This window comes from Pseudophryne corroboree, chromosome 6 (assembly GCF_028390025.1).
Source record: "Pseudophryne corroboree isolate aPseCor3 chromosome 6, aPseCor3.hap2, whole genome shotgun sequence".
NCBI classification, from domain to species: Eukaryota; Metazoa; Chordata; class Amphibia; order Anura; family Myobatrachidae; genus Pseudophryne; species Pseudophryne corroboree.
Window position 1 is genome coordinate 555542461 of NC_086449.1, and position 20760 is coordinate 555563220.

The following is a 20760-nucleotide window of genomic DNA, read 5'->3' on the forward strand; positions in this document are numbered from 1 at the left end:
ATGATGCAAAGAAAAAAAGAGGTGCAATGAGGTAGCTGTGTGACTAAGCTAAGCGACCCAAGTGGCCGACACAAGCACCTGGCCCATCTAGGAGTGGCACTGCAGTGTCAGGCAGGATGGCACTTCAAAAAAATTGTCCCCAAACAGCACATGATGCAAAGAAAAAAAGAGGCGTACCAAGGTCGCTGTGTGACTAAGCTAAGCAACACAAGTGGCCGACACAAACACCTGGCCCATCTAGGAGTGGCACTGCAGTGTCAGACAGGATGGCACTTCAAAAAAATAGTCCCCAAACAGCACATGATGCAAAGAAAAAAAGAGGCGCAATGAGGTAGCTGTGTGACTAAGCTAAGCGACCCAAGTGGCCGACACAAACACCTGGCCCATCTAGGAGTGGCACTGCAGTGTCAGACAGGATGGCACTTCAAAAAAATAGTCCCCAAACAGCACATGATGCAAAGAAAAAAAGAGGCGCACCAAGGTTGCTGTGTGACTAAGCTAAGTGACACAAGTGGCCGACACAAACACCTGGCCCATCTAGGAGTGGCACTGCAGTGTCAGACAGGATGGCACTTCAAACAAATAGTCCCCAAACAGCACATGATGCAAAGAAAAAAGAGGCACAATGAGGTAGCTGTGTGACTAAGCTAAGCGACCCAAGTGGCCGACACAAACACCTGGCCCATCTAGGAGTGGCATTGCAGTGTCAGGCAGGATGGCACTTCAAAAAAATAGTCCCCAAACAGCACACGATGCAAAGAATAAAAGAGGTGCAATGAGGTAGCTGTGTGACTAAGCTAAGCGACCCAAGTGGCCGACACAAACACCTGGCCCATCTAGGAGTGGCACTGCAGTGTCAGACAGGATGGCACTTCAAACAAATAGTCCCCAAACAGCACATGATGCAAAGAAAAAAAGAGGCACAATGAGGTAGCTGTGTGACTAAGCTAAGCGACCCAAGTGGCCGACACAAACACCTGGCCCATCTAGGAGTGGCACTGCAGTGTCAGACAGGATGGCACTTCAAACAAATAGTCCCCAAACAGCACATGATGCAAAGAAAAAAGAGGCACAATGAGGTAGCTGTGTGACTAAGCTAAGCGACCCAAGTGGCCGACACAAACACCTGGCCCATCTAGGAGTGGCACTGCAGTGTCAGACAGGATGGCACTTTAAAAAAAATAGTCCCCAAACAGCACATGATGCAAAGAAAAAAAGAGGTGCAATGAGGTAGCTGTGTGACTAAGCTAAGTGACCCAAGTGGCCGTCACAAACACCTGGCCCATCTAGGAGTGGCACTGCAGTGTCAGACAGGATGGCACTTCAAAAAAATAGTCCGCAAACAGCACATGATGCAAAGAAAAAAAGAGGTGCAATGAGGTAGCTGTGTGACTAAGCTAAGCAACCCAAGTGGCCAACACAAACACCTGGCCCATCTAGGAGTGGCATTGCAGTGTCAGGCAGGATGGCACTTCAAAAAAATAGTCCCCAAACAGCACATGATGCAAAGAAAAAAAGAGGTGCAATGAGGTAGCTGTGTGACTAAGCTAAGCGACCCAAGTGGCTGACACAAACACCTGGCCCATCTAGGAGTGGCACTGCAGTGTCAGACAGGATGGCACTTCAAACAAATAGTCCCCAAACAGCACATGATGCAAAGAAAAAAAGAGGCACAATGAGGTAGCTGTGTGACTAAGCTAAGCGACCCAAGTGGCCGACACAAACACCTGGCCCATCTAGGAGAGGCACTGCAGTGTCAGATAGGATGGCACTTCAAAAAAATAGTCCCCAAACAGCACATGATGCAAAGAAAAAAAAGAGGCGCACCAAGGTCGCTGTGTGACTAAGCTAAGCGACATAAGTGGCCGACACAAACACCTGGCCCATCTAGGAGTGGCACTGCAGTGTCAGGCAGCATGGCACTTCAAAAAAATAGTCCCCAAACAGCACATGATGCAAAGAAAAAAAGAGGCGCACCAAGGTCGCTATGTGACTAAGCTAAGCGACACAAGTGGCCGACACAAACACCTGGCCCATCTAGGAGTGGCACTGCAGTGTCAGGCAGGATGGTACTTCAAAAAAATAGTCCCCAACAGCACATGATGCAAAAAAAAAAAAGAGGCGCACCAAGGTCGCTGTGTGACTAAGCTAAGCGACACAAGTGGCCGACACAAAAACCTGGCCCATCTAGGAGTGGCACTGCAGTTTTCTAGCGAGAGGATGAGTGCTTCCATCCTCATGTGAATCTGAACCACTAGCCATGAACATAGGCCAGGGCCTCAGCCGTTCCTTGCCACTCCGTGCCGTAAATGGCGTATTGGCAAGTTTACGCTTCTCATCAGACGCTTTCAATTTTGATTTTTGGGTCATTTTACTGAACTTTTGTTTTTTGGATTTTACATGCTCTCTACTATGACATTGGGCATCGGCCTTGGCAGACGACGTTGATGGCATTTCATCGTCTCGGCCATGACTAGTGGCAGCAGCTTCAGCACGAGGTGGAAGTGGATCTTGATCTTTCCATATTTTAACCTCCACATTTTTGTTCTCCATTTTTTAATGTGTGGAATTATATGCCAGTATCAATAGCAATGGCCTACTACTATATATACTGCGCACAAATGAAATGCACCACAGGTATGGATGGATAGTATACTTGACGACACAGAGGTAGGTAGAGCAGTGGCCTTCCGTACCGTACTGCTATATATACTGGTGGTCACTGTCAGCAAACTGCAAAACTAAAATGCACCACAGGTATAGAATCTAGATGGATAGTATACTTGATGACACAGCGGTAGGTAGAGCAGTGGCCTTCCGTACCGTACTGCTATATATACTGGTGGTCACTGTCAGCAAAACTGCACTGTACTCCTCCTATATAATACTGCTGGTCCCCAGTCCCCACAATAAAGCAGTGTGAGCACAGATATATGCAGCACACTGAGCACAGATATGGAGTGTTTTTCAGGCAGACAACGTATACTGGTGGTCACTGTCAGCAAAACTCTGCACTGTACTCCTCTTATATAATATACTGGTGGTCCCCAGTCCCCACAATTAAGCAGTGTGAGCACAGATATATGCAGCACACTGAGCACAGATATGGAGTGTTTTTCAGGCAGACAACGTATACTGGTGGTCACTGTCAGCAAAACTCTGCACTGTACTCCTCCTATATAATACAGCTGCTCCCCAGTCCCCACCATTAAGCAGTGTGAGCACAGATATATGCAGCACACTGAGCACAGATATGGAGTGTTTTTCAGGCAGACAACGTATACTGGTGGTCACTGTCAGCAAAACCCTGCACTGTACTCCTCCTATATAATATACTGGTGGTCCCCAGTCCCCACAATAAAGCAGTGTGAGCACAGATATATGCAGCACACTGAGCAAAGATATGGAGTGTTTTTCAGGCAGACAACGTATACTGGTGGTCACTGTCAGCAAAACTCTGCACTGTACTCCTCCTATATAATATACTGGTGGTCCCCAGTCCCCACAATAAAGCAGTGTGAGCACAGATATATGCAGCACACTGAGCACAGATATGGAGTGTTTTTCAGGCAGACAACGTATGCTGGTGGTCACTGTCAGCAAAACTATGCACTGTACTCCTCCTATATAATACAGCTGCTCCCCAGTCCCCACAATTAAGCAGTGTGAGCACAGATATATGCAGCACACTGAGCACAGATATGGAGTGTTTTTCAGGCAGACAACCTATACTGGTGATCACTGTCAGCAAAACTATGCACTGTACTCCTCCTATATAATACTGCTGGTCCCCAGTCCCCACAATAAAGCAGTGTGAGCACAGATATATGCAGCACACTGAGCACAGATATGGAGTGTTTTTCAGGCAGACAACGTATACTGGTGGTCACTGTCAGCAAAACTCTGCACTGTACTCCTCCTATATAATATACTGGTGGTCCCCAGTCCCCACAATAAAGCAGTGTGAGCACAGATATATGCAGCACACTGAGCACAGATATGGAGTGTTTTTCAGGCAGACAACATATACTGGTGGTCACTGTCAGCAAAACTCTGCACTGTACTCCTCCTATATAATACTGCTGGTCCCCAGTCCCCACAATAAAGCAGTGTGAGCACAGATATATGCAGCACACTAAGCACAGATATGGAGTGTTTTTCAGGCAGACAACGTATACTGGTGGTCACTGTCAGCAAAACTCTGCACTGTACTCCTCCTATATAATACAGCTGCTCCCCAGTCCCCACAATTAAGCAATAAGCACAAATATTTGCATCAACATTATTAAACGGAGAGGACGCCAGCCACGTCCTCTCCCTAACATTTCCATTGCACAAGTGAAAATGGCGGCGACGCGCGGCTGCTTATAAAGAATCCGAATCTCGCGAGAATCCGACAGCGGGATGATGACGTTCGGGCGCGCTCGGGTTAACCGAGCCATACGGGAGAATCCGAGTATGCCTCGGACCCGTGTAAAATGGGTGAAGTTCGGGGGGGTACGGTTTCCGAGGAACCGAACCCGCTCATCACTAGTATATATATATATATATATATATATATATATATATATATATGTACTACTTGTGCTTATTAGAACTTGGAATGTTATGATGCTGTTTAAAGACTGCCTGTAAAACCCGACCTGCAATACCTGCATGTACTGCTTAACCTGCCTGAGGTGGAAATAAAGTGAGTTTTGGACTGCACTCCATCTATGTGGTTCTGTCACTATACTGTATATATATTACTCCACTGACTAAAATAAATGCTCTGGTGCCCTCAAGAGACAAATGGGGCTAGAGCTTATGTGTACTGTTTATACTCAGGTAATAAAGCACTTTACATTCAGGTAAGTTTCAACATTTTGAATATTCATTCTATCGTCATCAGGACACAAATAACAGTAAAAAACAGACTCACCATATATATGCTAAAAAAACACATCATGTGTATCGGCGTGTATCTGAGCCAAGAAAATGGCACCACAAAATTACGTCATGATCATTGGATCAAGATTACATAGCACGGACTCTAAATCTAAAAAAAGCTTCTTAGGTGACTTTGACAAAATCATGAAGAACAGCATCAGTAACATCATGCATAAATATACTGTATGTGTATATTGTATATATAATGTAGGCCCAGGGACTGTAGTATCCATGTTGTCTTCAGGTTATGTCCTCTTTAATGGTTAACCAAGTCTCTTAAGCATGGGCCCCTAGCACTAAATTTCCCGATGGGCACTTCATGCACCAGTCTGACACTGCAGATGACTGATCGTGAAAGTTGCTGCTGCCGCAAAAAAACAAAACATCCTTTCACAGTAGATTGATCCAACCACCTCCGCTCTAACTTTATTGTTACCCAAACTTTCATATTTATTCACTATGGACTGGACAGCAACGTCCGTGAATAAGGATGGCTCAGCTGACAAATTTTTCTCCGTCTGGCTACCTTATGTAAGACTCTGTCACCTAAACTAAAGCTAGCACTCAAGCGTAGTTTCCAACTGATGACTTACAGTAGTACAATTTGACTCTCCTGAATAGGGGTGCCCCCTTTTAAACCTAGATCACCCTTTTAATCCTAGATAAATTCTTATCACCCTTCATGGTTGTCAACATGTACCATAGGACCTCCATTATCATTCCACTTACTCATTCAGTTACCTACATACAAATGTTTTGTTTTGTATACTATGTGGATTATTACTCCTGGTTGATTATTAAAGAGTTATGTTATTATTGTGATCATGCTTTTTCACACTCATGTTTTATATGTACTGTACCAGCCATGTAATGTGTTTGTTTTGCTCTGTGATTATTTTTGCCTTTTATGTCAATAAAAATTACTGCCCAAAAAAACAAAAAGTGCCCTAACATATGTAAAAAATGTAAAAACAAACACACACATACACTGCTGCATAATAAACCAGGTAATAATGTTTATTGCTCTATTATGGAGTATATGTGGAGTGCTCAATGTCCAAAAATCACAGTTTCATAAGTAATAGTAGCAGTGCCGGATTACCAAAAAGGCAAACTGGTTCTGGCCTATGGGCTCAACGCCTTTTAGGGGCACCACGACAACAGATCAAAATAATATTGATTTGATCTTGAAAGAAAATTTCAATCAAGCTTTCTTAAATTTCCAAAAGATAGAAAAAATTAATCAGCTCACAGAAACAAAAACTTTACATTAAAGACTCTATAAAGAAAATACTGTATTAATGTAATAAACCCATTAACAACTTAAAGCACATAAACCATAGACATCAGATTCATATTACAGTTTCCAGATTATAAACTGTTGTTAGATAAAATTAATAATGTATTAGGAGATAATTTGTGAGGGGGACCCTGAGATTTCAACGGCCGCAGCTCCTCCACAGGATTTAATCTGCATTGAGTAGTAGGGGTGCTGGCTATCTGACCCTAAATAGTCCTATCTTACCTCCATAGGCTGTTCAGTTTGTTCTTTCTTGTTGTTGGGAGCCGGGCTCTGGGCAATGAATCTGGCTGCTGACAACTTGGCAAGCTGTGGGAGGCAGGGAAATTGATTGATAGCATTATTTTATTGACTGCAGTTTGTCTTCTATCATATGTATCCTGTTTATTCAATAAAACCTACTCTGGTTTGGAATCAATGAACTAACCACCTTGCTCATATCCGCTTCGCACCTACAAACGTGTAGACTTCTGCCAATAGCTATGTTACCTGCCAACATATATCAAAACACATCAAGACTTGCATGCTTCAATCTAAATACTGTATATTGAATCTTTATTGAATTGAATATGTATTTGGCAGAAATCTGGTTCCTTTGTTCTCCCTTATGTCCAAAGTGTTTACGAAAACTATTCTACACCCCTTTTGGAGCCTTTCCATTTAGGGCAGAGAATTCCAGACCATGCACTTTGTTCACCTTTATATATTTTGTGCAATATTGCATCATGGCACCAGCAGAATTATTGGTCAATTAATTCCTCATTTGAAAACCTACTTATTTTGTATCATCGATTTGTTTAATTGATGATACTTTAGGTGTTTTTTAAAGGCATAGAAGCAACAAATATTTTATTGATACATAACTTCTACAGTATATGAAGCTGGAAAACAAAACTGCTGATAACAGCTAAATGATTAAAGCTGGGTACACACTAAACGGATATGTGTACCCAGTGATATCGTCTGCGATGGGACACGTTGGAGGGGCCGGCATCGGCAAGTGCATACACCGGCAGTGACAAACGACAGCGGGGTGGGGGTGCGGCGGCCATCCTGAATTCGGCAGCATGACCCTCGGCTATATCGCTGGATTGACCTGCATGCATGTCCGATGGCGATGCCACTGATGATGCATTGGAGCACGCATCATCAGCGACATAACTAGACGATATTGTGAACGATGTGTCGGAATTGGGCCCATCATCCACTTCTATAGTACTACAGATAAATCTGAAAAAATAATAATAAGGGGACAGTGAGCTGTCTGACCCTGTGTAACGTTGACACATTTTTTTGCATATGTCTTGAGCACCTACTCAAATACACATGAGGTTTTAAATAAATATATGTGTGGTCTTTTTACTGTATAAATGCATGAGTCAGTCGGTCACATACTAACTCAGTTTCTTTCACCTCTAGAAGACAGCTTACACAGCAATAGACATAGGGAATTCTTTGTTCACTATTCACCTCCTATTTCCCACATTTTCCCACACTAGACTCATTTATATATCACTAACCAAGAAGGTAAGATCATAACAACCTCACATTTGAATTGTGAGTGAACATGGGTGTCACCACATTCTAAATCAGCTTACCACTGGGAACGTATCAGACAGGGATGAATGGTCAGGGTAGCAATACTATTTAAACCAGACAAGCATATTTCTTCAAGATGTAAGGCATGTTTACTCATTCCATATGTGTTTAAATATACGCCTACTGTAAAAATAGGTCAGTTGATAGAAAAGTATACACATGAAAGATGTGCTATGGATTTATCTATTTTAGGCACTGTAGCAGTCTAATGGGTGGCACTTAATTAATAAAACAGTATATACAGACATTTATGTTAAGGTATGATTTGAGATTTTGTTATTACTGGAATGTTACTTTGTTGGTTTAAACTGAAAGAGTGGTGAGATAGTGTCTGCTACAATGCATTATGGAGGGTTACAGTGTATAAAATCATATTATATATATAAAGAGAAAAATAATCTAAAATAAAAATAAATTGATCTATTCTCATCAAGCTCACTGTAATAAAGTGTATTCATTTGGTTACAGAGCCATATATAACAAGTGTATTATCTATTATTCATCTACAATAGGTTCTGGAGTTTCAGCTCTAGATGTGCAAGTGGTGAATATCCAGTGTACCCACTGCAAATTATGTATCTACAATCAGAACGTTTTCAATCTAGTCTATTTACCTCTGTCAGGGGGGCACATGATGCACAGAAAAATTAATTTGTAACTGATGCCTGTACTCTACTGATCACTGCAGCTGCTCAGGCAGCAGTTATAGATGGATCTATATGTGGTTTACAAGCAGCTGCTGTTGCTTGTTGACAGCTGGCTGGTACAATAAAGTTTGTTTTTTTAATTGAGACAGGCACGTATGATGTCATGACATCACATGCGCCTCACCGTTGACATAGCTGTGGCAGGAGAGACAGAATGGAGGCTGGCTGGAGAAACAGAAGGGGGTGGCTGGTGAGGAAGCAGGGTGCTGGCTAATGAGACATAAAGAGGGCTGTCTGGAGAGACAAAAGGGGGCTGGCTGGAGAGACAGAAAGGGGGCTGGCTGGAGAGACAGAAAGGGGGCTGGCTGGAGAGACAGAAGGGGGTGGCTGATGAGGTAGCAGGGTGCTGGCTAATGAGACAGAAAGAGGGCTGGCTGGAGAGACAAAAGGGGGCTGGCTGGAGAGACAGAAGGGGGACTGGCTGGAGAGACAGAAAGGGGGCTGGCTGATGAAAAAGAAGGGATAGTTTCTGATGAGACAGAAGAGGGCTGGCTGATGAGAAAGAAGGGGTGTTGGCTACAGAGATAGTAGGTGCTGGCTGGAGAGGTAGAAGGGTGCTGATGGATGAGACAGAAGGGGGGAGGCTAGTGAGACAGAAGAGGGTCAGCTGGACAGAAACTGGGGAGCTTGCTGGACAGACACCCTTGGCGAGCTGGAGCTACAGAAACATGACAGAGAACTGGGTGGAAGGATTACTGGCACATTATTTCCTCCTTTGTCTCCTCAGTTGCGCTACTGCCAAGGGGTGTGGGTGGCAGTCTCATCATCGTATATTTTACCTCTGGGCACCTTATGGGAATGCCCGCGATCTGATGCATAACCTCTACCTAGCATGGTGCTGGTGCAACTAATGATGCTGCATTCAATTGTTGCATCTGAAGATGTACCAAGCATAGATGCTCCAATTGGGCATCTCAGTCCTTTCCCCTTCAGATGCACAGCTGAACACTAGGGAAGGACCTGTAGCAGTATTTGCATAATGTTGCAGACAAGCTACGACAAAATATGCAGACAGCAGAATCAGGCCATAGCTGTCACATTACTCACCACAAAATCCACTTCTTACCATGTGTGCACATGATTGGGATATGATCCTCAGCTACTCTGTCAGGCTATCAGTGTGATTCAGAATCTTGTGCATTGTGTGGTTGCATATATGGGGGCTGCTTCAGAATTGCAGGAAAAGTGGCTGTAGTTGCGTGCAGCTGCAGAAGCATGTTTTATTACTTTATGCTAATGTGAGTATCCATTCAGCTAACGAGAGAAAGCGTGTGTGTGCAAGTGGAAACCAGTGCTGCCTATTCTTATTACACAAACAGTCGCAACCAAAATCATTAGTATCAGCACTTTCTCCAGCCCCATACTAAGTGCAAGGGATCCAGCAGAACAATATTCCCTTCCCTGTAAGTACGACTCAGAAGCACAATGAGCTTTTGATTTACAGTATGCGCTGGATATTGCCATGGCATTCGCATGACACTACCCAGTTCCTGTCCTGAAATGCCCTATTTCATGGAAAGACAGAACTGGGAAAGATTCGTCTGGCTCATAATAAGAAAGAGGAGCAATTAGCAGCTTACATTTCCATGTTCTAGGTGCATTCTAAAACATTGCGCCCTAGGGAATGTCTAGGTTTGCCTGTAAACTACTGTAAAGTCTTCTCATTAGCACCTATTGTTATTTCTCTATCGTCCTAGTGGATGCTGGGGTTCCTGAAAGGACCATGGGGAATAGCGGCTCCGCAGGAGACAGGGCACAAAAAGTAAAGCTTTAGGATCAGGTGGTGTGCACTGGCTCCTCCCCCTATGACCCTCCTCCAAGCCTCAGTTAGATTTTTGTGCCCGGCCGAGAAGGGTGCAATCTAGGTGGCTCTCCTAAAGAGCTGCTTAGAAAAGTTTAGCTTAGGTTTTTTATTTTACAGTGAGTCCTGCTGGCAACAGGATCACTGCAACGAGGGACTTAGGGGAGAAGAAGTGAACTCACCTGCGTGCAGGATGGATTGGCTTCTTTGGCTACTGGACATTAGCTCCAGAGGGACGATCACAGGTACAGCCTGGATGGTCACCGGAGCCTCGCCGCCGGCCCCCTTGCAGATGCTGAAACAAGAAGAAGGTCCAGAATCGGCGGCATGAAGACTCCTCAGTCTTCTTAAGGTAGCGCACAGCACTGCAGCTGTGCGCCATTTCCTCTCAGCACACTTCACACGGCAGTCACTGAGGGTGCAGGGCGCTGGAAGGGGGGCGCCCTGGGAGGCAATGAAAACCTATTTTTGGCTAAAAATACCTCACATATAGCCTCCGGGGGCTATATGGAGATATTTAACCCCTGCCAGAATCCGTTAAGAGCGGGAGACGAGGCCGCCGAAAAAGGGGCGGGGCCTATCTCCTCAGCACACAGCGCCATTTTCCCTCACAGAAAGGCTGGAGGGAAGGCTCCCAGGCTCTCCCCTGCACTGCACTACAGAAACAGGGTTAAAACAGAGAGGGGGGGCACTAATTTGGCGTTAGAAATATATAAAAAAGATGCTATAAGGGAAAACACTTATATAAGGTTGTCCCTATATAATTATAGCGTTTTTGGTGTGTGCTGGCAAACTCTCCCTCTGTCTCTCCAAAGGGCTAGTAGGTCCTGTCCTCTATCAGAGCATTCCCTGTGTGTGTGCTGTGTGTCGGTACGTGTGTGTCGACATGTATGAGGACGATGTTGGTGAGGAGGCGGAGCAATTGCCTGTAATGGTGATGTCACTCTCTAGGGAGTCGACACCGGAATGGATGGCTTATTTAGGGAATTACGTGATAATGTCAACACGCGGCAAGGTCGGTTGACGACATGAGACGGCCGACAAACAATTAGTACCGGTCCAGACGTCTCAAAAACACCGTCAGGGGTTTTAAAACGCCCGTTTACTTTAGTCGGTCGACACAGACACAGACAGGGACACTGAATCCAGTGTCGACGGTGAATAAACAAACGTATTCCTTATTAGGGCCACACGTTAAGGGCAATGAAGGAGGTGTTACATATTTCTGATACTACAAGTACCACAAAAGAGGGTATTATGTGGGATGTGAAAAAACTACCGTAGTTTTTCCTGAATCAGATAAATTAAATGAAGTGTGTGATGATGCGTGGGTTCCCCCCGATAGAAAATATGGGCGGTATACCCTTTCCCGCCAGAAGTTAGGGCGCGTTGGGAAACACCCCTTAGGGTGGATAAGGCGCTCACACGCTTATCAGAACAAGTGGCGGTACCGTCTATAGATAGGGCCGTCCTCAAGGAGCCAGCTGACAGGAGGCTGGAAAATATCATAAAAAGTATATACACACATACTGGTGTTATACTGCGACCAGCGATCGCCTCAGCCTGGATGTGCAGAGCTGGGGTGGCTTGGTCGGATTCCCTGACTAAAAATATTGATACCCTTGACAGGGACAGTATTTTATTGACTATAGAGCATTTAAAGGATGCATTTCTATATATGCGAGATGCACAGAGGGATATTTGCACTCTGGCATCAAGAGTAAGTGCGATGTCCATATCTGCCAGAAGATGTTTATGGACACGACAGTGGTCAGGTGATGCAGATTCCAAACGGCACAAAGGTGTATTGCCGTATAAAGGAAGAGGAGTTATTTGGGGTCGGTCCATCGGACCTGGTGGCCACGGCAACTGCTGGAAAATCCACCGTTTTTTACCCTAAGTCACATCTCTGCAGAAAAAGACACCGTCTTTTCAGCTTCAGTCCTTTCGTCCCTATAAGAGTCATATCTGCCCAGGGATAGAGGAAAGGGAAGAAGACTGCAGCAGGCAGCCCATTCCCAGGAACAGAAGCGTTCCACCGCTTCTGACAAGCTCTCAGCATGACGCTGAGACCGTACAGGACCCCTGGATCCTACAAGTAGTATCCCAGGGGTACAGATTGGAATGTCGAGACGTTTCCCCTGCGCAGGCTCCTGAAGTCTGCTTTACCAAGGTCTCCCTCCGACAAGGAGGCAGTATGGGAAACAATTCACGAGCTGTATTCCCAGCAGGTGATAATTAAATGACCCCTCCTACAACAAGAAAAGGGGTATTATTCCACACTATATTGTGGTACTGAAGCCAGAAGGCTAGGTGAGACCTATTCTAAATCTAAAAAAATTTGAACACTTACAAAGGTTCAAGTCAAGATGGAGTCACTCAGAGCAGTGATAACGAACCGGGAAGAAGGGGACTATATGGTGTCCCGAGACATCAGGGATGCTTACCTCCATGTCCCAAATTTGCCCTTATCACTAAGGGTACCTCAGGTTCGTGGTACAGAACTGTCTCTATCAGTTTCAGACGCTGCCATTTGGATTGTCCACGGCACCCCGGGTCTTTACCAAGGTAATGGCCGAAATGATGGTTCTTCTTCGAAGAAAAGGCGTCTTAATTATCCCTTACTTGGACGATCTCCTGATAAGGGCAAAGTCCAGGGAACAGTTGGAGGTCGGAGTAGCACTATCTCGGATACTGTTACAACAGCAGGGGTGGATTCTAAATATTCCAAAATCGCAGCTGATCCCGACAACAAGTCTCCTGTGCTTAGGGATGATTCTGGACACAGTCCAGAAAAAGGTGTTTCTCCCGGAAGAGAAAGCCAGGGAGTTATCCGAGCTAGTCAGGAACCTCCTAAAATCAGTGCATCATTGCACAAGGGCCATGGTAAAAAAATGGTGACTTCCTTCGAAGCAATTCCAGTCGGCAGATTTCATGCAAGAACTTTTCAGTGGGATCTGCTGGACAAATGGTCCGGATCGCATCTTCAGATGCATCAGCGGATAACCCTATATCCAAGGACAAGGGTGTCTCTCCTGTGGTGGTTACAGAGTGCTCATCTTCTAGAGGGCCGCAGATTCGGCATTCAGTTTTGGATGTTGGTGACCACGGAGGCCAGCCCGAGAGGCTGGGGAGCAGTCACACAAGGAAAAAATTTCCAGGGAGTGTGATCAAGTCTGGAGACTTTTCTCCACATAAATATAGCTAAGGGTAAATTTATAATGCTCTAAGCTTAGCAAGACCTCTGCTTCAAGGTCAGCCGGTATTGATCCAGTGGGATAAAACATCACGGCAGTCGCCCACGTAAATAGACAGGGCGGCACAAGAAGCAGGAGGGCAGTGGCAAAAACTGCAAGGACTTTTCGCTGGGCGGAAAATCATGTGATAGCACTGTCAGCAGTGTTTCATTCCGGGAATGGAAACTGGGAAGCAGACTTCCTCAGTAGGCACGACCTCCACCCGGCAAAGTGGGAACTTCATGGGGAAGTTTTCCACATGATTGTAAACCGTTGGGAATTACCAAAGGTGGACATGATGGCGTCCCGTCTGAACAAAAAACGGGACAGGTATTGCGCCAGGTTAAGAGACCCTCAGGCAATAGCTGTGGACGTTCTGGTAACACCGTGGGTGTACCAGTCGGTGTATGTGTTCCATCCTCTGCTTTTCATACCTAAGGTACTGAGAATTATAAGACGTAGAGGAGTAAGAACTATACTCATGGCTCCGGATTGGCCAAGAAGGACTTGGTAACCGGAACTTCAAGAGATGCTCACAGAGGACTTATGGCCTCTGCCGCTAAGAAGGGACTTGTTTCAGCAAGTACCATGTCTGTTCCAAGACTTACCGCAGCTGCGTTTGACGGCATGGCGGTGGAACGCCGGATCCTAAGGGAAAAGGCATTCAGGAAGAGGTCATTCCTACCCTGGTCAAAGCCAGAAAGGAGGTGACCGCACAACATTATCACCACATGTGGCGAAAATATGTTGCGTGGTGTGAGGCCAGGAAGGCCCCACGAAGAAATTTCAACTCGGTCGATTCCTGCATTTCCTGCAAACAGGAGTGTCTATGGGCCTCAAATTGGGGTCCATTAAGGTTCAAATTTCGGCCCTGTCGATTTTTCTTCCAGAAAGAATTGGCTTCAGTTCCTGAAGTCCAGAAGTTTGTCAAGGGAGTATTGCATATACAACCCCCTTTTGTGCCTCCAGTGGCACTGTGGGATCTCAACGTAGTTCTGGGATTCCTCAAAACACATTGGTTTAAAACCAGTCAAATCTGTGGATTTGAAGCATCTCACATGAAAAGTGAACATGCTCTTGGACCTGGCCTGGACCAGGCGAGTGTCAAATTGGTGGTTTTTTTCTCAAAAAAGCCCATATCTGTTTGTCCATTCGGACAGGGCAGAGCTGCGGACTCGTCCCCAGTTCTCTCCCTAAGGTGGTGTCAGTGTTTCACCTGAACCAGCTTATTGTGGTGTCTTGCGCCTACTAGGGACTTGGAGGACTCCAAGTTGCTAGATGTGGTCAGGGCCCTGAAAATATAGGTTCCAGGACGGCTGGAGTCAGGAAAACTGACTTGCTGTTATCCTGTATGCACCCAACAAACTGGGTGCTCTTGCTTCTAAGCAGACTTTTGCTAGTTGGATGTGTAATACAATTCAGCTTGCACATTCTGTGGCAGGCCTGCCACAGCCAAAATATGTAAATGCCCATTCCACAAGGAAGGTGGGCTCATCTTGGGCGGCTGCCCGAGGGGTCTCGGCTTTACAACTTTGCCGAGCGGCTATTTAGTCAGGGGCAAACACGTTGGTAAAATCCTACAAATTTGATAACCTGGCTAAGGAGGACCTGGAGTTCTCTCATTCGGTGCTGCAGAGTCATCCGCACTCTCCCGCCCGTTTGGGAGCTTTGGTATAATCCCCATGGTCCTTTCAGGAACCCCAGCATCCACTAGGACGATAGAGAAAATAAGAATTTACTTACCGATAATTCTATTTCTCGGAGTCCGTAGTGGATGCTGGGCGCCCATCCCAAGTGCGGATTATCTGCAATACTTGTACATAGTTACAAAAATCGGGTTATTATTGTTGTGAGCCATCTTTCAGAGGCTCCGCTGTTATCATACTGTTAACTGGGTTCAGATCACAGGTTGTACAGTGTGATTGGTGTGGCTGGTATGAGTCTTACCCGGGATTCATAAATCCTTCCTTATTGTGTACGCTCGTCCGGGCACAGTATCCTAACTGAGGCTTGGAGGAGGGTCATAGGGGGAGGAGCCAGTGCACACCACCTGATCCTAAAGCTTTACTTTTTGTGCCCTGTCTCCTGCGGAGCCGCTATTCCCCATGGTCCTTTCAGGAACCCCAGCATCCACTACGGACTCCGAGAAATAGAATTATCGGTAAGTAAATTCTTATTTTAAACGTGGTCTGAGCAACTGATTTATTTTTGCTTTATGAAATCACATTTGGAAGCACCTTTGGGAGGTAACAATAAATATTATTATTATTATTATTATTATTATTATTATTATCAAACCCACCCTATCATACAGGTATATGTACTAATCCTTGGAGAGTGATAAAGTGGAGAGAGATAAAATACCATCCAATCAGCTCATGCTAAATGCCATGTTACAGGCTGTGTTTGCAAAATGACAGGAGCTGATTGGTATTTAACTCTCTCCACTTTATCTCTTTCCATGGCTTAGTACATAGCCTCCATAGTCACTATAAAACGATAGGTGGCTCTTCTATAATTGCAACTAAGAATTCTGTTTATTTATTTTACTTGTTACAAGTTTTATTTTGGTAGCTGAGAGAATAGAAAATTGTTGCAACTCAGTTGTACCTTTGGATTACATAAAATGTTTTTTCATCTTGGAGCTACAGAAAATTCTTAGCTATGCATACATAGGTTCCGGACTATGGATAGACACTGTCTAGATAGATAGTCAATAAGTTGACACCACATGGTTGACAGGCATTAGGTCAAAAGGGTCAAAAGGTTGACAGGATCAAAAGGACAACAGACAAAAGATTGACAGGTTCAAAACGCCAACCTGGCAAAGGTCGACACACTTATGGTCGACACACATTTTTTGGAGGTTTTCAATTTTTTTCAGATTTTGATTGCTTTACCATCCACGTGAACTATGATTGGGGATAGTCACCTTTGCCGAGAGCAGCGGTAGCAGAGCGAGGCACCTTGCATGAAGCAAGGCAAGCGAAGTGAGCAGGCAAAGGTCTACGTTACCACTAATTTGGGTCACAGGTGATGAAACATACAACATGACACAAAAAAAACATAAAAAACTTGTGTTGAACTTTTGCGTGTCAAACATTTCCATGTCAACTTTTTGACCATCGACCTTTTGTACCTGTTGACCTTTTGTACTGTCTACCTTTTACCTGTTGACCTTTTGACCCTGCCGACCTAACACATGTCGACCATATGGTGTTGACCTACTGACTGTAATAACTGTAGGTCTTTTATACCACACCCCCATACAGTGCATTTGGAAACGCATGTAGTTTTGGACTTTTCACATAAATTACATTAGGAATGAGCCAGAAAAACAAAAGCAGAAAACTATTTCATGCACCCACTGTACACTACATACATTCCTTGCAAATGCTGGTCTTGAAAAAATCATGAAGTTAAATATTTACGCCTGTTCCTTTTCAATTAGAAAATAAAAACATTGCCTTTACCAGGTGCATATTTTAGATAGAACCAGGAAAAGGGACTGATTTTGAAGCTAACTCTCAAATTGATGGAAATGTGGACTTCCCATTCAGCACTACTATTTATCTTTCCCTCCAATGCTGCATAAAAGGCTGAGATAGCTAAATCTCTCTAGTGACATATAACTCACTTACTGGATCATACATTTGATTTTTTGGGGGACATCATGAATATTTACTTACTGCTCCTGATGTCCCTGCATTACTTTTCAGTTTTCAATACTTACAAATTGGCAAAATGTCTGACCTACACTGTATACATTTCGCTATGTACACATTACACAGATATGCATTGCATGCCCCTACTGATAAATGTTCTACTATTCTAGCTCTTACACTAAGGTGACATTCTGTGCAGCACTGGGTACTTTTGTTGTACTTATTAGTTGCATCATCACCACTTACAGGGGCAGATTTATTAAGCCTGGTGAAGTGATAAAGTGGAAGGTGATAATGCACCAGACAATCAGCTCCTATCTGACATTTTTTCAAACCCAGCCTGTGACATGGTAGTTAGGAGCTGATTGGTTGCTGCGTTATCACCTTCCACTTTACCACTTCACTAGGCTTAATAAATCTGCCCCACAATTACAAACCAATTTAATGGCTGGGATGAATGAAGTTCGAGTTCAGCGGTTATGTGGGTTTCTGGCCAAACCCTGACTTTTTAAAGGGGCAATCATGTACAAGGCTAAACTATGCATTGTATATGACTGCTTTTAAAAAAGAAAACATTCAAGTTGGGCCGGCATCCCGCAAGGCCGCCAAACTCAGACTTCATTAAATCCCACCCAATATGTTTTAAAATTAGTGGGTATATTACAAACATAAAGGATCAAATATGTCCATTCTTTCAGCAATTGTCCCAGCTTCCAAATTATTTACTTAAACTTTTATGTTGTTTGCACCAAATTGGTGTTTGAACCATGTCCTGAAACATTTCTCATTTCAATTAACAGGATTAGTGGGAATATACTTCCACAACTGCTTAAATGAATTTGAACCACAAGGACCGAACAGTGTTCTATAAATAAGGGCTAAATCTAAACAACAAAATGGATTATGTGGGTTATTCAGGTTTGTTAGCAAACCAAAAAAGTTAGCAATTGAGCAAAAACTATGTGCACTGCAGAGGAGGCAGAGGTAACATGTGCAGAGAGATTTAGATTTGGGTGGGTTATATTGTTTCTGTGCAGGGTAAATACTAGGGATGAGCGGGTTCGGTTCCTCGGAATCCGAACCCGCCCGAACTTCAGTTTTTTTTACACGGGCCCGAGCGACTCGGATCTTCCCGCCTTGCTCGGTTAACCCGAGCGCGCCCGAACGTCATCATCCCGCTGTCGGATTCTCGCGAGGCTCGGATTCTATCGCGAGACTCGGATTCTATATAAGGAGCCGCGCGTCGCCGCCATTTTCACACGTGCATTGAGATTCATAGGGAGAGGACGTGGCTGGCGTCCTCTCCGTTTATAGAGAAGAGAGTGAGACAGTAGAGAGAGACACAGTAGTAATTTTGGGGAGCATTAGGAGGAGTACTAGTAGTTACTTGCTGAAGTGATAGATAGTGTGACTGTATTATCTGACTTGTGGGGGAGACACTGACAGTGGGGAGCAGTTAGAGTCTGAGAGCAGGACTCAGGAGTACATATAACGTACAGTGCACACTTTTGCTGCCAGAGTGCCACACTGCCATTGTGACCACACTGACCACCAGTATAATATATATTGTGATTGTCTGCTTAGGAGTACTACTTGCAAGTTGCTGATAGTGTGACCAGTGACCTGACCACCAGTTTAATAATCACCACCAGTGAGTTTAATATATATATATATATATAATTGTATATAATATATATATAATATTGTATACCACCTACCCGTGTTTTTTTTTTTTTCTTTCTTCTTTATACATACTACTATAGTAGCTTACTGTAGCAGTCTGCGGTGCTGCTGAGCTGACAGTGTCCAGCAGGTCCGTCATCAGTCATTACATAATAAATATATCTACCTGTCCGGCTGCAGTACTAGTGATATTATATATATATATATTGATTTCATCTCACTATCATCCAGTCTATATTAGCAGCAGACACAGTACGGTAGTCCACGGCTGTAGCTACCTCTGTGTCGGCAGTCGCTCGTCCATCCATAATTGTATACCACCTACCCGTGGTTTTTTCTTTTCTTTCTTCTTTATACATACTACTATAGTAGCTTACTGTAGCAGTCTGCGGTGCTGCTGAGCTGACAGTGTCCAGCAGGTCCGTCATCAGTCATTACATAATAAATATATCTACCTGTCCAGCTGCAGTACTAGTGATATTATATATATATATTGATTTCATCTCATTATCATCCAGTCTATATTAGCAGCAGACACAGTACGGTAGTCCACGGCTGTAGCTACCTCTGTGTCGGCAGTCGCTCGTCCATCCATAATTGTATACCACCTACCCGTGGTTTTTTTTTTTTCTTTCTTCTTTATACATACTACTATAGTAGCTTACTGTAGCAGTCTGCGGTGCTGCTGAGCTGACAGTGTCCAGCAGGTCCGTCATCAGTCATTACATAATAAATATATCTACCTGTCCGGCTGCAGTACTAGTGATATTATAATAAGAATTTACTTACCGATAATTCTATTTCTCATAGTCCGTAGTGGATGCTGGGGACTCCGTAAGGACCATGGGGAATAGCGGCTCCGCAGGAGACTGGGCACATCTAAAGAAAGCTTTAGGACTATCTGGTGTGCACTGGCTCCTCCCCCTATGACCCTCCTCCAAGCCTCAGTTAGGATACTGTGCCCAGACGAGCGTACACAATAAGGAAGGATTTTGAATCCCGGGTAAGACTCATACCAGCCACACCAATCACACCGTATAACCTGTGATCTGAACCCAGTTAACAGCATGATAACAGAGGAGCCTCTGAAAGATGGCTCACAACAATAATAACCCGATTTTTGTAACAATAACTATGTACAAGTATTGCAGACAATCCGCACTTGGGATGGGCGCCCAGCATCCACTACGGACTATGAGAAATAGAATTATCGGTAAGTAAATTCTTATTTTCTCTAACGTCCTAAGTGGATGCTGGGGACTCCGTAAGGACCATGGGGATTATACCAAAGCTCCCAAACGGGTGGGAGAGTGCGGATGACTCTGCAGCACCAAATGAGAGAACTCCAGGTCCTCCTCAGCCAGGATATCAATTTTGTAGAATTTTACAAACGTATTTGCTCCTGACCAAGTAGCTGCTCGGCAAAGTTGTAAAGCCGAGACCCCTCGGGCAGCCGCCCAAGATGAGCCCACCTTCCTTGTGGAGTGGGCATTTACAGATTTTTGGCTGTGGCAGGCCTGCCACAGAATGTGCAAGCTGAATTGTACTACAAATCCAACGAGCAATAGTCTGCTTAGAAGCAGGAGCACCCAGCTTGTTGGGTGCATACAGGATAAACAGCGAGTCAGATTTCCTGACTCCAGCCGTCCTGGAAACATATATTTTCAGGGCACTGACAACGTCTAGCAACTTGGAGGCCTCCAAGTCCCTAGTAGCCGCAGGCACCACCAATAGGTTGGTTCAGGTGAAACGCTGAAACCACCTTGGGGAGAAACTGAGGACGAGTCCTCAATTCCGCCCTGTCCGAATGGAAAATCAGATAAGGGCTTTTTCAGGATAA

At 44.6% G+C, this 20760-nt stretch overlaps 1 long non-coding RNA gene across 4 annotated transcripts in view; it reads right to left on the reverse strand.

Annotated features, from left to right (window-relative positions):
• LOC134935447 (uncharacterized) overlaps positions 1-20760 on the reverse strand; it is a 257143-nt gene that overhangs the window by 174229 nt on the left and 62154 nt on the right. For all 4 annotated transcript variants that reach the window (XR_010180146.1, XR_010180148.1, XR_010180149.1 and 1 more), the window contains exon 2: positions 6455-6538. This is a non-coding gene — a long non-coding RNA (uncharacterized LOC134935447). The remainder of the gene's footprint in view (positions 1-6454; positions 6539-20760) is intronic.